Source organism: Calonectris borealis, chromosome W (genome assembly GCF_964195595.1).
Source record: "Calonectris borealis chromosome W, bCalBor7.hap1.2, whole genome shotgun sequence".
Lineage (NCBI taxonomy): Eukaryota > Metazoa > Chordata > Aves > Procellariiformes > Procellariidae > Calonectris > Calonectris borealis.
The window spans coordinates 13,668,682-13,683,391 of record NC_134351.1 but is presented as its reverse complement, the minus strand read 5'-3'; the positions used below and the strand labels follow the sequence as shown (position 1 = coordinate 13,683,391).

The 14,710-nt window shown below is 40.5% G+C and overlaps 1 protein-coding gene across 1 annotated transcript in view; it reads right to left on the bottom strand.

Annotated features, from left to right (window-relative positions):
* Positions 1 to 14,710, bottom strand: part of LOC142075112 (ras-related protein Rab-3C-like) — a 210,477-nt gene that overhangs the window by 145,049 nt on the left and 50,718 nt on the right. The window lies entirely within an intron of this gene.

The window sequence follows — 14,710 nt, the reverse complement described above, 5'->3', positions numbered from 1 at the left end:
CTATCTGGACCTTTGGTCTGATGCAGTATAGTCATTCTTATGATCTTACAAAACATTTAGGAAGGCTCAAAAGTAGTATTTAGTGTCAACTTTTGTTGAAATCTTGCTAGAAAATCCAATATCCTTTTTTTTTCCTTAAAGAGTGGTGAACAACAGTGGTTTCAACAACAGTTCAAAGAAATATATATTTATTTATTTATATTTGTTAACTAATTTGATATCCTTCTATGATAAGGTCACCCCCTTAGTGGATGAAGGGAAGGCAGTGGATGTAGTTTTTCTGGATTTTAGTAAGGCTTTTGATACTGTCCCTCACAGCATCCTTCTGGACAAGTTGTCCAACTGTGAGATGAGCAGGTACACGGTGTGCTGGGTGAAGAACTGGCTGAAGGGCAGAGCTCAAAGGGTTGTAGTGAATGGGGCTACATCTGGCTGGCGACCAGTCACCAGCGGTGTTCCTCAGGGCCCAATTCTATGGCCAGTTCTGTTCAATATATTTATCAATGATCTGGATGCAGGAGTTGAATGCACCATTAGCAAGTTGGCTGATGATACCAAACCGGGAGGTGCTGTTGACTCTCTCGAGGGACGAAAGGCCTTGCAGAGAAAAAGACTGGAAAGACTGGAGTATTGGGCATTGATTAATGGCATGAAATTTAACAAGTCCAAATGCCAGATTCTGCACCTGGGACGAAGTAACGCCAGGCACAGTTATAAACTGGGAGAGGAGTGGCTGGAGAGCAGCCCTGCAGAAAGGGATCTGGAGGTGCTGGCTGACAGCAGGCTCAATAGGAGTCAGCAGTGTGCCCTGGCAGCCAAGAGGGCAAACCGCATCCTGGGGTGCATCAAACACAGCATAACCAGCCAGTCAAGAGAGGTGATTATCCCTCTGTATTTAGCATTGGTGCGGCCTCACCTTGAGTACTGTGTGCAGTTCTGGGCCCCACAATTGAAGAAGGATGTTAAGGTACTTGAATGCATCCAGAGGAGGGCAACAAAGCTGGTGAAAGGGCTGGAAGGTATGTCCTATGAGGAGTGGCTAAGGACTCTGGGTTTGTCTAGTTTGGAGAAAAGGAGGCTGAGGGGCGACCTCATTGGTCTCTGCAGCTTCCTGAGGAGGGGAAGCGGAGAGGGAGGTGCTGATCTCTTCTGCCTGGTATCCAGTGACAGGACGCGTGGGAATGGTTCAAAGCTGCATCAGGGGAGGTTCAGACTTGACATTAGGAAGCATTTCTTTACCGAGAGGGTGGTCAAGCACTGGAACAGGCTTCCTAGAGAGGTGGTCGATGCCCCAAGCCTGTCAGTGTTTAAGAGGCATTTGGACAATGCCCTTACTAACATGCTTTAACTTTTGGTCAGCCCTGAAATGGTCAGGCAGTTGGACTAGATGATCATTGTAGGTCCCTTCCAACTGAACTATTCTATTCTATTCTATTCTATTCTATTCTATTCTATTCTATCCTATTCAAAAGTTTCTTCAAAAATTGGAGCAATAAGTGAAGCAAAGAAAAGGTATCAAAAGAAGGATATTAACTAGGAATTTTTCCTCCTATATTTATATTTCAAAAAGCATCAGACAATCAAAGCATTAGCAAGATGTCTACACATGAAGGAATAGGGCTTCAAGTTTTACAAGTGCCTATGGAACTTGGCAAGAGAATCTAGAACCAGATCTTCACAACAAGTATATGACGAACTTCATAAATGCATAGGTAGGCAGATGCACTTTAATAAAAAAAAAAAGTCCAAAAGTCCCCACTCAGAGAAGTAACTTCCAACAAGAATTCAGGCTTTCAGGTGCTTTGCTGGATGAGGACTAGTATGGTAATCACATTCCAGGATAAAATCTTAGATGAACAAACATTACCTCTTGGACTTTTAAGGAAATCTGATTTTTTTAGACTTAGGTAAAGAAAGAGAGGTGAGGGTTAACAAAATTTTTAAAACTAACAGTTTGTGTTTAGAAATTTATGAAAAGACTGTGAAACTGCTGATGCTTTATCATTTACAAGTGATGACCATTTTTAACTGTTACATATGAATAACAGTTTGCTGACTACTCACAGACAGTAAATAATATGACCCCATGGGAAAAAAAAGATAAAATAAAATTCACTAAAAATACTCATGATATTAGTGCTAAATTAACTGAAGAAATAATAATGCCAGTTTTGATTTTTGATGCAATGTTATTTCACTGGAAAATGATGAATTATCAAAAATGAACTTTTGATGAAGTTTATGCTTGTGTGAAAAATTTCGTTACAGCAGGTAATTGGATCAAATCAAATTCATCAAGGAATTACTGGCCAAAACTATAAAATAACTCCTACCAGAAATAGGTACTAGATCACAGGTTGTAGAAATCCATGGAGTAATAGAACCATAAAAATGTTGGCTGGAAGGGACTGTTGGATATGGTGGACCTGACTCCAAGCGCCCAGGCTATCTTCTAGTTCACAGTTACAAAGTTATAGAGCACAACATACACAAAAGCACAAGAGATGCTATATCACTTTAATTTGTGCAATTATTTTGAAGATTCACTTCTACTACATCACCCAAATACAACAGATCCTTTTAGAATCCAAGCAGATAGATTTATCAGTTTTCTGAGAAACTCAGTTCCTAATTTTACACTACTGATTTAATTTTCCTTTAGTTTATTTTTTAAATCAAGCAGAGTACAACTAGAGAAAAAAGACTTGTTGGTTCTGTAGCTCTAATAGTTACATTATATCCACGCTTGTTTTTCTTTTAAATAACAAAATGTATGTTTACAAAGGCAGAAAACCTAGATCATGATTAGTAAATTAATTAACCTTTTACAAAAACCATTTATGCTAATCAAGTAAAGGGGGAAAATTCTATCAGCCCTTGTTGTGGTTTAACCTGGCAGGCAGCCAAATACCACGCAGCCGCTCACTCACTCCCCGCACCCCCAGCGGGACGGGGAGAGAATCGGAAGGGTAAGAGTGAGAAAAACTCGTGGGTTGAGATAAAGACAGTTTAATAGAACAGAAAAAAAGGGAAAATAATAATAATAAATAATGACAGAATATACAAAATGAGTGATGCACAATGCAATTGCTCACCACCCACGCTGACCGATAACCAAGTAGCGATCGGTACTTCCTGGATCACGCCTACCATTCATATACTGAGCATGACGTCACATGGTATGGAATACCCCATTAGCCAGCTGGGCTGGCTGTCCTGATTATGTTCCCTCCCATCTTGTGTACCTAGCTCAGTCAGTAGGCACGGGAGCTGTCCTTGGACTAGGAGGGCACTTAGCAACAACTGAAAACATCAGTGTGTTATCAACATTCTCCTCATACTAAATCCAAAACACAGCACTAGGAAGAAATTTAACCCTATCCCAGCCGAAACCGGGACACATGTTCATCCAAAGCAACTTGTACAGAAGGTAGACTTTTAGATTTATATTGTTTTCTTATTATTTCATGTTAGACTTGTATTGTTTTCTGACCTACAGTGGATATTTACTTCACTAACACACTAAGTATTGTGATGCAATTTTAGCCTAAGCTAAAGAGGTCTGGAAGTCATTACTTTGCAGAGTCCAGTAAATCAGCTAAAATAAAGCAGGTTACTTCATAGATTACTTTTTTCTTCATATATAAAAACTATCCTGAGACAACTATTATGACTCATTTGATTGACAGCTTCCTTTCTAAATTATTACAAATAGGTACTTTTCCACATTGTGTATTTAGGAAGAGAACTGTACAAAAAGCAAATATAGTGGTCTATTTCATTTATCATGTATTTACTTCTTCCAAAATTTTATAGGAAATAATTGCACTTCAAACCCGCAGAATGAGTAAATGTTTCCTAACTGAAGTAAGCACCTAACATTAGCTTGTTTCTTGGTTTTGTTCATGACCCTCCAGCCTGATTTTCTGTATTCTAAGTGTGAAGGTTTTCACCATTCACATTGAGTATTTTATTTCTTGTCTGTGTAGTTCTCCTAACATTTACTTAAGAGATTTATTTCCCATTTAGTCAAAAAGTGAAAATGTCATGAGTTAAACCATACAACCAACATTTGCCTTAGAAGGACTGACCAAGTCTGCTACGATTGGCAGTATTAAAAAAGAACACTTACCTCTGTCTTAAGTTGAGAGTCCACTTTTTTTTCTTTGTGGAGGCCCTAACCATTCGGGGGGGGGCGGGGAGTGTGGTATTAGTTGTTTATGTTTGTAAACATAGCACAGCTAGGCTGATCTATCTTATTTAAAGTTTTTCCCTCTGTACATCTTTTATTCGCTTCTTCTCATGAGATATTGCAAGGTTTTATATTTATGCTGATTTCTAGCAAGACTCTCTTCAAGTCTGCTGAAATATATGGGCCAGTTTCTAAGGGCTGTAGAATTAGACTTACAGCACCGTCAGAATAATTTTAATTATGCCAAATTGAAGCAACACCAACTCCTTTGTATTTTTTTTTTCCATTTTAGGAGTTTGTCTTTTTAGTTCCTCAAAGAACATATCAAATGAATGCGAATTCTAGTATAAGGGCACACTATTATTTTAATTGGTTTACCTTCCTAATGAAATTTTTTAAAGGGGGAGCTACATGACAGCAATTGCATTGCTAAGGTTCAAATACCTATTTTAATTTGACAAGAGCATCCTTTATTTACTGTCTGTTGTATAAATCACTATAGAAATCATCTTGACACCAGACATTTAAAGAAACAGCTTTCCATGTCCTTTAGACTAGCTATGGTAGGCCAGATGTCAGAGAAATTAAAAAGACATTTGTACCAATATCCCCACATTATGTATCTTGATAAATGCATCTGACAAGAAAAAAAGAAAGCACCTTTACAGGAAGAGATTAATTTCTCTGTATTCTGAACGCACCCAGAAATGGTACAATCTTTGTTGTAGAATTTTCTTAATATGAGGCAGTTTAGGTTAAAACGATCATTTTTTAAGACAGAGGTATGTCTGGATTTGTTCCAATAATTTTTCAGGGTGAGCAGGGTAAAGGATTGATTTCTTCATGCTGCAATATATCTACCCGTAGCTTCCTACTAAGGGAGGGAAAATGTTTTAGACAGTCTCCATTAAACATGGGCGATTTATTCCAATTCAGCACCTCCACAAAAGCTCTTCTGTAAAAATCTAAAAGCTGTTCCAATTTCCTGAAAAACACATCAACATAATTCTCAGCTTAAATATTAAGGCTACTCCACTGAAATACCAAAGTTCTGTATTTCCATATATGAATGAAACCTATATCTAAGGAACATTAAGACAATAATACACACTTGCAGCTTTTTTTTTTTTTTTTTAGAGAAAACCCCTAAAGGTCGTAAGCAATTTACATTACACTTCTCTGCATCTGTCCATGTCCCAAGGACAGTAAAAAATTAGTGCATTTTCATTGCTTTCCTCAGTGATCTTAAGACTGCAAAGGTAGTCTTCTTGTGTATTATAGCTCGATGTTTATGTAAAGTCTATTTTATCAAGACTTGCGGAATATACATGCAGTTATCACAGTAACTGGATTCTGCTAGAAATTTTGTCTTTTTCAGCTATATTTTAGGAACTTCCGAGTTACATGCTAATGACATTTATGCTTCCACAAGTATATGGTGTAGGGCGTGAGAAGACTTTGTTACGGTAACCTGGGATAGTTTGCTTCTTCCCATCTGAGTATGTAGAGTCCCAAGCATGTTTTATTTCGTTGTCACGGTAACCCAGGATAGTTCGCTTCCCCCCCCACCATCTGCACCCACCTTTGTACGGGTGCCAACATGGCAGCCAGCTGCAGATCTCAGAATTCAGACAACAGCACCTGCATTACATCAGTGAGTTTGCTAATGAGCAAAACAAGACATTGCATATGTATGATATGTTAATCAGCACAAGTTTTATTATGCTCCCCTGCAGTGCTTTCCCTTGAGCTTCACCCCTGAGCAGGGCTCTGCTGTGTCAGGTCCGATAATTTTATCATCTCTCAGCCTGGAGCATTTCCCCACTTCAGCAGAATTAGACTTTGTACTTAATGTTGGTCTAAAATAAACTCTGAAGTGGACAGACAATGCCTGAGAGCTCATCCACATTAAAAGGCTCTCTTGTACATGCCCTGCTGGACCTGAAAAATAAAGTTTTAGAAGAAATATTGAGAACACTTATGGGCTTGCTGCTATGAAAACAGAAAAGGCCTGAAGAAGATCTGGCGAATATCTGGACAATTCATAGATATATGCATATAAACAGTCCTTCTCCACACAAATTTGCTCAACTTCCTCCTTGTTTTGTCTTTTAAACACTGATGTCCTCTGAGTTTAGTCCTCAGTTACCATTGGAGTTGGGACTTGAAGGCTAACTGACAACACAAATTAAGCTAGCACTTGGGGATGGGAAACTTTGAGTGTCAGTGTGCTCCAACTTGGATATAGGAGCTTTAGAAGAAGCAGGAGTAAAAGTGTGGCCACATCAGAAAGAAAAGCTAAAAGGTCAAGCAGAAGTGCATTGAGAGGTCTGGCTAAGGTGCACAAGCAGAGGTGTACACATGCTGCAAGGCCAGATACGGTTTGAAGGCAAGTAAAAGGTGAAGAACGCCAACCACAGAGAAATGCAGGGTCTGCAGCTAGAAGTGGGCATGACAAAAGAAAGGCTAAGAAAGCCAGTCAGAAAGAGGTATCAGGATCAGCGTGACAGTAAACAAGATCAGGAACAAGGATGAAGTTAAGAACTAAGCGGGTTGGGAGAATATAGTACAGGAGCTGATATACAGATCAGGGCTAGAATAGACAGGAGCCAAAGACAGGGGCAATAAAATAAAAGATGAAGATAATGTAATCCAGAAACTGGCTGAATAGCAATGGGAAACAACTGAGATTCCCTTATACATTAGCAGGGAGACAAAGTCAGGTGTATAGGCCAGTCCTCAGCTGGTAGGGATTTGCTAGGCTGTCAGCTGCTAAGGATGCTAACTGCAGCTAGCTGAAAGGCTGATAGCTGAGTTAGAGCCTGATGGAGACGCTTTTTAAATGGAGGAAAAAATATAGCACACAATTTTCATGTTCCACAAAGTGTTGCAGAATTATTCTTCTGAGAGCTTCTTTTTATTACTGTAATAAAACAAGGATGCTTTATAAACAGAACATCATATCCCATTATTAAATTTACTTCAAAGAATGATGCTGTTTCATCTTAAGTCCCATATATTGGCTTCCTTATGGGAAATGAATGCCCCACATGAACTACTCATTCAAAAGCAGCATTAGACTATCATACACAAAAGGTTAAGGGAAAGGAAGCTCCTGCTTCCTTGGGACAGCTGGCAACAGGAACTCCGCAGAGAAATTCTGGCTACGTAGAAATAAGGGCAAAGTTTCCACTGACTTTAAAGGGCAAGCATGTGCCTTGGCGATAAACTCAGCTATGTGGAAAGAATTGCACATGCCATGATGTTATTGTAAAATGGGTGGACAGAAAATGTTCAGATAGTATTGGCTTCTACTGTTGGATCGAATGATAACTGTGTGCATCTCTCCTGCTAATGTTACATATAAGATGGATCAGGCCCTAAAACATTGCAAGAGTATGACTTATTTTTCTGTATATATTTAATCCGATATTTATATTTAATGTGAATAACTTTGCTCCAGAGCGCCATGCTAGTCCTCCCTGAAATTCAAGCAGTAGTACAGATGGATGTACATGATGGGTGCACAGTAGATTAAAAGCCATGATAATCAGGCAGTAGCATAGGCAAAGCAATAATTTAGTCCATAATATGGAAAATGGCGAAGTTCCTAAAGAGTTCATTAGGGAAAGCAAGGAAAAACTGCCACGGCTCTCATGTGATTCCTCCCAGCTAGAAAAGTCTGTTACTTGCATTCAAGCATCAGCTATTAAATACAGTTGATTGATTGTGAGAATTAAGCACTTGTTATTTATGACCCTATTGTTTCCTGTACCACTTAGGAGCTGGAACACTAAAATTCTGAAGTTATAGAAGTATAGAGATGAAAAGTGTTTCATAAGATCTAGGTATTCTCATTGTTCCTGTACCGTAGGACTTTAAAAAGCTGAAAATTGTGGTGAGTACAACCACTGGTCAGGTGTTGCAGCAATATCATGAGTGTAATCTACAGTCAGTTTGATCAATTAACTAGGTTCCAGAAGACTTGCAGATAATATTCTTGTATACAGTTTTAAACTAATTCTTTAGAAAAATATCTGCTCACTTCTCATGCTGCAGAAATAAGTCAGTTACTCATAAAAAAATGAATGGCGGACACCAAATATTTTCTTCTAATTAATACTGCACTGCTAAAATGTAGTGGTTTTTAATTGGTCTAAGTCATATCCCTTTATATGCTCTATAAAAAAGAAACCTAAAGTTAACATAGACATAGGATGAAAGAATCTCTACTAGAGGGTTCGTTAGTAAGGCAAAGAATATACCTCATAGGTCTCAGGGAAACACAGGAGAGCCAAAACGGAATACAGAAATTCCGATGATAGATTCCGATGATTTATTAAACAGAGTATTTCCTCTGTGGTTTGAATCATATTTGCTATCTCAGCAGAAGAGTGATGTTATTTTCCCAAAAATATTTTCCTCCTTAATCTCCTAGCTATAATCCAGCTGATTTGTAATTCTTATCTGTCATGGTTTAACCTGGCAGGCAGCCAGTTTTTTAAGAAATTAAACAGCTGCCTACCTTGCCTGGTCTCTCAGAGGACCCTTCTGTTGTGGGGTTACTGAGGGTTGAAGAACAGCAGGTACCAATCGCTACCACAACAGTGCACTGGTGGCAATATCGCACCAACCGAGACTCCCTGCTTCCCATCCATAAGCTGATTCGTCGACTGGAGAGCCAAGGAGTGATCAGCAAGACTCGCTCACCCTTTAACAGTCCCATATGGCCAGTGCGAAAGTCCAATGGAGAGTGGAGACTAACAGTAGACTATTCTGGCCTGAACGAAGCCACGCTGCCACTGAGTGCTGTCGTGCCGGACATGCTGGAACTTCAATACAAACTGGAGTCAAAGGCAGCCAAGTGGTACGCCACAATTGACATCGCTAATGCATTCTTCTCAATCCCTTTGGCAGCAGAGTACAGCCCACAGTTTGCTTTCACTTGGAGGGGCGTCCAGTACACCTGGAACTGACTGCCCCAGGGGTGGAAACACAGCCCTGCCATTTGCCATGGACTGATCCACACCACACTGGAACAGGGTGAGGCTCCCGAACACCTGCAATACATTGATGACATCATTGTATGGGGCAACACAGCAGAAGAAGTTTTTGAGAAAAGGGAGAGAATAGTCCAAATCCTTCTGGAGGCCGGTTTTGCCATAAAACAAAGGAAGATCAAGGGACCTGCACAGGAGATCCAGTTTTTAGGAATAAAATGGCAAGATGGACGTCGTCAGATCCCAATGGATGTGATCAACAAAATAACAGCCATGTCCCCACCGACTAGCAAAAGGGAAACACAAGCTTTCTTAGGCGTTGTGGGTTTTTTGGAGAATGCATATTCCAGATTACAGCCTGATTGTAAGGCCCCTCTATCAAGTGACCCAGAAGAAGAACAATTTCAGATGGGGCCCTGAGTAACAACAAGCCTTTGAATAAATTAAACGGGAGATAGTTCATGCAGTAGCCCTTGGGCCAGTCTGGGCAGGACAAGATGTAAAGAATGTGCTCTACACTGCAGCCGGGGAGAACGTCCTACCTGAAGCATCTGGCAGAAAGCACCAGGGGAGACTCGAGGTCGACCCTTAGGGTTTTGGAGTCGGGGATACAGAGGATCCGAGGCCCGCTACACTCCAACTGAGAAGGAGATATTGGCAGCATATGAAGGGATTCGAGCTGCTTCGGAAGTGGTTGGTACTGAAGCACAGCTCCTCCTGGCTCCCCGACTGCCGGTGCTGGGCTGGATGTTCAAAGGGAGGGTCCCCTCTACACATCATGCAACCGATGCTACGTGGAGTAAGTGGGTCGCACTGATCACACAACGGGCCCGAATAGGAAACCCCAGTCGCCCAGGAATCTTGGAAGTGATCACGAACTGGCCAGAAGGCAAAGATTTTGGAATATCCCCAGAGGAGGAGGTGACGCATGCTGAAGAGGCCCCACTGTATAACAAACTACCAGAAAATGAGAAGGAATATGCCCTGTTCACTGATGGGTCCTGTCGCCTTGTGGGAAAGCATCGGAGGTGGAAAGCTGCTGTATGGAGTCCTATACGACAAGTTGCAGAAACTGCTGAAGGAGAAGGTGAGTCGAGCCAGTTAGCAGAGGTGAAAGCCATCCAGCTGGCCTTGGACATTGCTGAACGAGAAAAATGGCCAGTACTTTATCTTTATACTGACTCATGGATGGTGGCAAATGCCCTGTGGGGGTGGTTGCAGCAGTGGAAGCAGAACAACTGGCAGCGCAGAGGTAAACCCATCTGGGCTGCCGCACTGTGGCAAGATATTGCTGCCCGGGTAGAGAACCTGGTTGTAAACGTACGTCACGTAGATGCTCATGTACCCAAGAGTCGGGCCACTGAAGAACATCAAAACAACCAGCAGGTGGACCAGGCTGCTAAGATTGAAGTGGCTCAGGTGGATTTGGACTGGCAACATAAGGGTGAATTATTTATAGCTTGGTGGGCCCATGACGCCTCGGGCCATCAAGGAAGAGATGCAACATACAGATGGGCTCGTGATCGAGGGGTGGACTTGACCATGGACGCTATTGCACAGGTTATCCATGAATGTGAAACATGCGCTGCAATCAAACAAGCCAAGCGAGTAAAGCCTCTATGGTTTGGAGGACGATGGTTGAAAGATAAATATGGGGAGGCCTGGCAGATTGATTATATCACACTCCCACAAACCCACCACGGTAAGCACTATGTGCTCACCATGGTGGAAGCAACCACCGGCTGGCTAGAAACATACCCTGTGCCCCATGCCACTGCCTGGAACACCATCCTGGGCCTTGAAAAGCAAGTCCTATGGCGACATGGCACCCCAGAAAGAATTGAGTCAGACAACGGGAGTCATTTCCGAAACACCCTCATGGACACCTGGGCCAAAGAGCATGGCATTGAGTGGGTATATCACATCCCCTACCATGCACCAGCCTCCGGGAAAATCGAATGATACAATAGACTGCTAAAGACAACACTGAGGGCAATGGGTGGTGGGACATTCAAGCATTGGGATACACATTTAGCAAAAGCCACCTCGTTAGTCAACACTAGGGGGTCTCTTAATCGAGCTGGCCCTGCCCAATCAAGACTCTTACGTACTGTAGATGGAGATAAAGTCCCTGTCGTGCACATAAGAAATATGCTGGGGAAGACAGTCTGGGTTACTCCTGCCTCTGGCAAGGGAAAACCCATCCGTGGGATCGCTTTTGCTCAAGGACCTGGGTGCACTTGGTGGGTGATGCGAAAGGATGGGCAAGTCTGGTGTTTACCTCAAGGGGATTTGATTTTGGGTGAAAATAGCCAGTGAACTGAATTTTATAATGTCAATTGTTATATGATATTGTATATCATTATTTCTATGGTTGCTATCAATGGTGTAGCAGTGAAAATCACCCAGATTAATGAAGAATGAACTAACTCCGATGAAACCGGAGTGCTATGATGATAGAATTGGACGAGCGCAGCAGTACCGAAATGAGAACTGGCTTCAGGATGCAACAGCCCAACACCACACACCATCTTTCTGGCCCTGAAAGACTGTTATGACAGATGGAGCCCAAAGTTGTGGACTAAATGAACTCAATGGACATTTGTATATATTTATGTATATATATCTATGTATATGTATTATATGTATATATGTATGTATATGTATTATATATGTATATATATAAAAAAGATAGTGGTGATTAATTGAAATGTATCGAAAAATGTGAGACCTAAGCATAACGTAAATGGTATGGAATAAGGGGTGGATACTGTCCTGGTTTCGGCTGGGATAGGGTTAAATTTCTTCCTAGTGCTGTGTTTTGGATTTAGTATGAGGAGAATGTTGATAACACACTGATGTTTTCAGTTGTTGCTAAGTGCCCTCCTAGTCCAAGGACAGCTCCCATGCCTACTGACTGAGCTAGGTACACAAGATGGGAGGGAACATAATCAGGACAGCCAGCCCAGCTGGCTAATGGGGTATTCCATACCATGTGACATCATGCTCAGTATATGAATGGTAGGCGTGATCCAGGAAGTACCGATCGCTACTTGGTTATCGGTCAGCTCGGGTGGTGAGCAATTGCATTGTGCATCACTCATTTTGTATATTCTATCATTATTTATTATCATTATTTTCCCTTTTCTGTTCTATTAAACTGTCTTTATCTCAACCCACGAGTTTTTCTCACTCTTACCCTTCCGATTCTCTCCCCGTCCCACTGGGGGGCGGGGGGAGTGAGTGAGCGGCTGCGTGGTATTTGGCTGCCTGCCAGGTTAAACCACGACAACATGCTAGGCAATCTATGCTAGAAATTTCTGGGAACTGCAATTTTGAAATTTTTACTTTTGAGAATTTTGAAAATGTTGCTTTGTGAAATTATAGCCTGGGAAGCTCTGAAGGAAGAACATTAAATGAGACAGATTAGTTCATAGGGACTGTGTTTACAAAATCAACCAAATCCAAAAATATATAACACAGAATAGAAAGGCCTACTGAAAGAAAGAAAAATATATCATGAGTTAAACCATTCAAGTAACAGATCCATATTTACCTTAAGGTGAATAAAGTAAAAAGACTGATACTGATCGAGTCTGCTGCACCTGTTAACAGTATTAAAAAAGAACACTTAGCTCTGTCTTTTAAGTTCAGAGTCCATTTTTTTCATCCAATGCTCTAGTAAAATTTCAAATCCAAATTACTCATGGTAGTGAATCCACATAAAAATATGCAGCAGTTATAATCCCTGTCCCTGCTTAAGAAAAATGCAAATTAATGTGATGATATATTTTTCACTAAAAAAAGACGTCATGATTAATTCTTAAAAATTCATTTAAAATCAAGAGTTGTCTTATCTGGTCTATGTTTTGGGTTAGGATATAGGTTGGATTAATATAGCATGCTTTTTTATATGCTAAATAACACAGGATATTATCTCTGCTGTTGTTTCTTAATGACATAGATCTAATTTATAAGTTTATTCTGTATGGTTAGTAACTTACAAAATGCAGAGGAATACAAGATACCTATTAGAAACAGTTATCTATATTTTCACAGAAATAAATATTTTTAACTGCATCTTTCTTAAAATTCAGTCCTTAGCCTTACGTTAATTAATTTTTATTAACACTGTCAAACTCTCATATAAACCAATGAAATACCCATTACACGTCTCTGAGTGTATATGTAAATAATATAATAGTGGGAGGCATCTTTGTTCTGCAGTCAGGCATTGTGTTGCAATTGAGTTTTCTTTATTAGAGGGAAGATATGTCATGGTAATACACAGCAGATTTCACTGCTTTAGGAACAAATGAACTCTGTACTAAGGATTCAGTCACTCTTCTCAGTAAGAGAGAGGGTTGGAAGGGAAGAGGAAAGCTGGCATGGTTAAAAGAGATCTTGGATTTAATATTCTGTGCCACTATACATGGACAACTCACTCAAGCTTTTCTATGTTTCAGACACTCCACCTGGCAGGTATTCAGTTTACCTATTTCATAGTACTATAGTGATAAATAGGTTATTAATGCACAAAGGAGCTTTAAGAGTCAGAGAGAAGACAGAGAGGAAAATGCATCATGTTTAAATACAAAGTATAGCTGTTGTATTGACCACTAAGAAAGAAAGAAAGTGTGCCCTGCAGATTTTTCTTGCTTTAGTCTTCAGCATTCTGTAATACTATTTACTGAATTAAAATATAAACAAACAAACAAAAAACCCCAAACAAATCTGAACTTCCTAAGTTAAGTGAGTTTTTACTGAGCCACCATCATGGAATCTGAATGATCTTAGGTCATCAGTCAGAACCCATATTTCATCTATTATCACTGGTGCCTCATGACACATACCCTTGCTCACGCCTTATGTCAACTTCAGTCAGTTCAAACTTCACGAGCCCTAAATTTGTATACTTTTTCTTTTTTTAAAGGAGGGACATACTTTTATGATTCTGAAAAAATGAAAATATTGTGGTCTAAAAAAAATAGATTGGTTGCTATACACTTTTCTGCTAAACAGTATTGGAATGGATAACAGGTTATATTCAACAGTCTTTCCGAAGACTTGTTAATTCACAGCATGTTCTGAAAAAATACTGAGTGACTTTGACATTCCAGTTTTTCTATTTCAGATAATGTCCCGGTTTCGGCTGGGATAGGGTTAAATTTCTTCCTAGTGCTGTGTTTTGGATTTAGTATGAGGAGAATGTTGATAACACACTGATGTTTTCAGTTGTTGCTAAGTGCCCTCCTAGTCCAAGGACAGCTCCCGTGCCTACTGACTGAGCTAGGTACACAAGATGGGAGGGAACATAATCAGGACAGCCAGCCCAGCTGGCTAATGGGGTATTCCATACCATGTGACGTCATGCTCAGTATACGAATGGTAGGCGTGATCCAGGAAGTACCGATCGCTACTTGGTTATCGGTCAGCGCGGGTGGTGAGCAATTGCATTGTGCATCACTCATTTTGTATATTCTATCATTATTTATTATCATTATTATTTTCCCTTTTC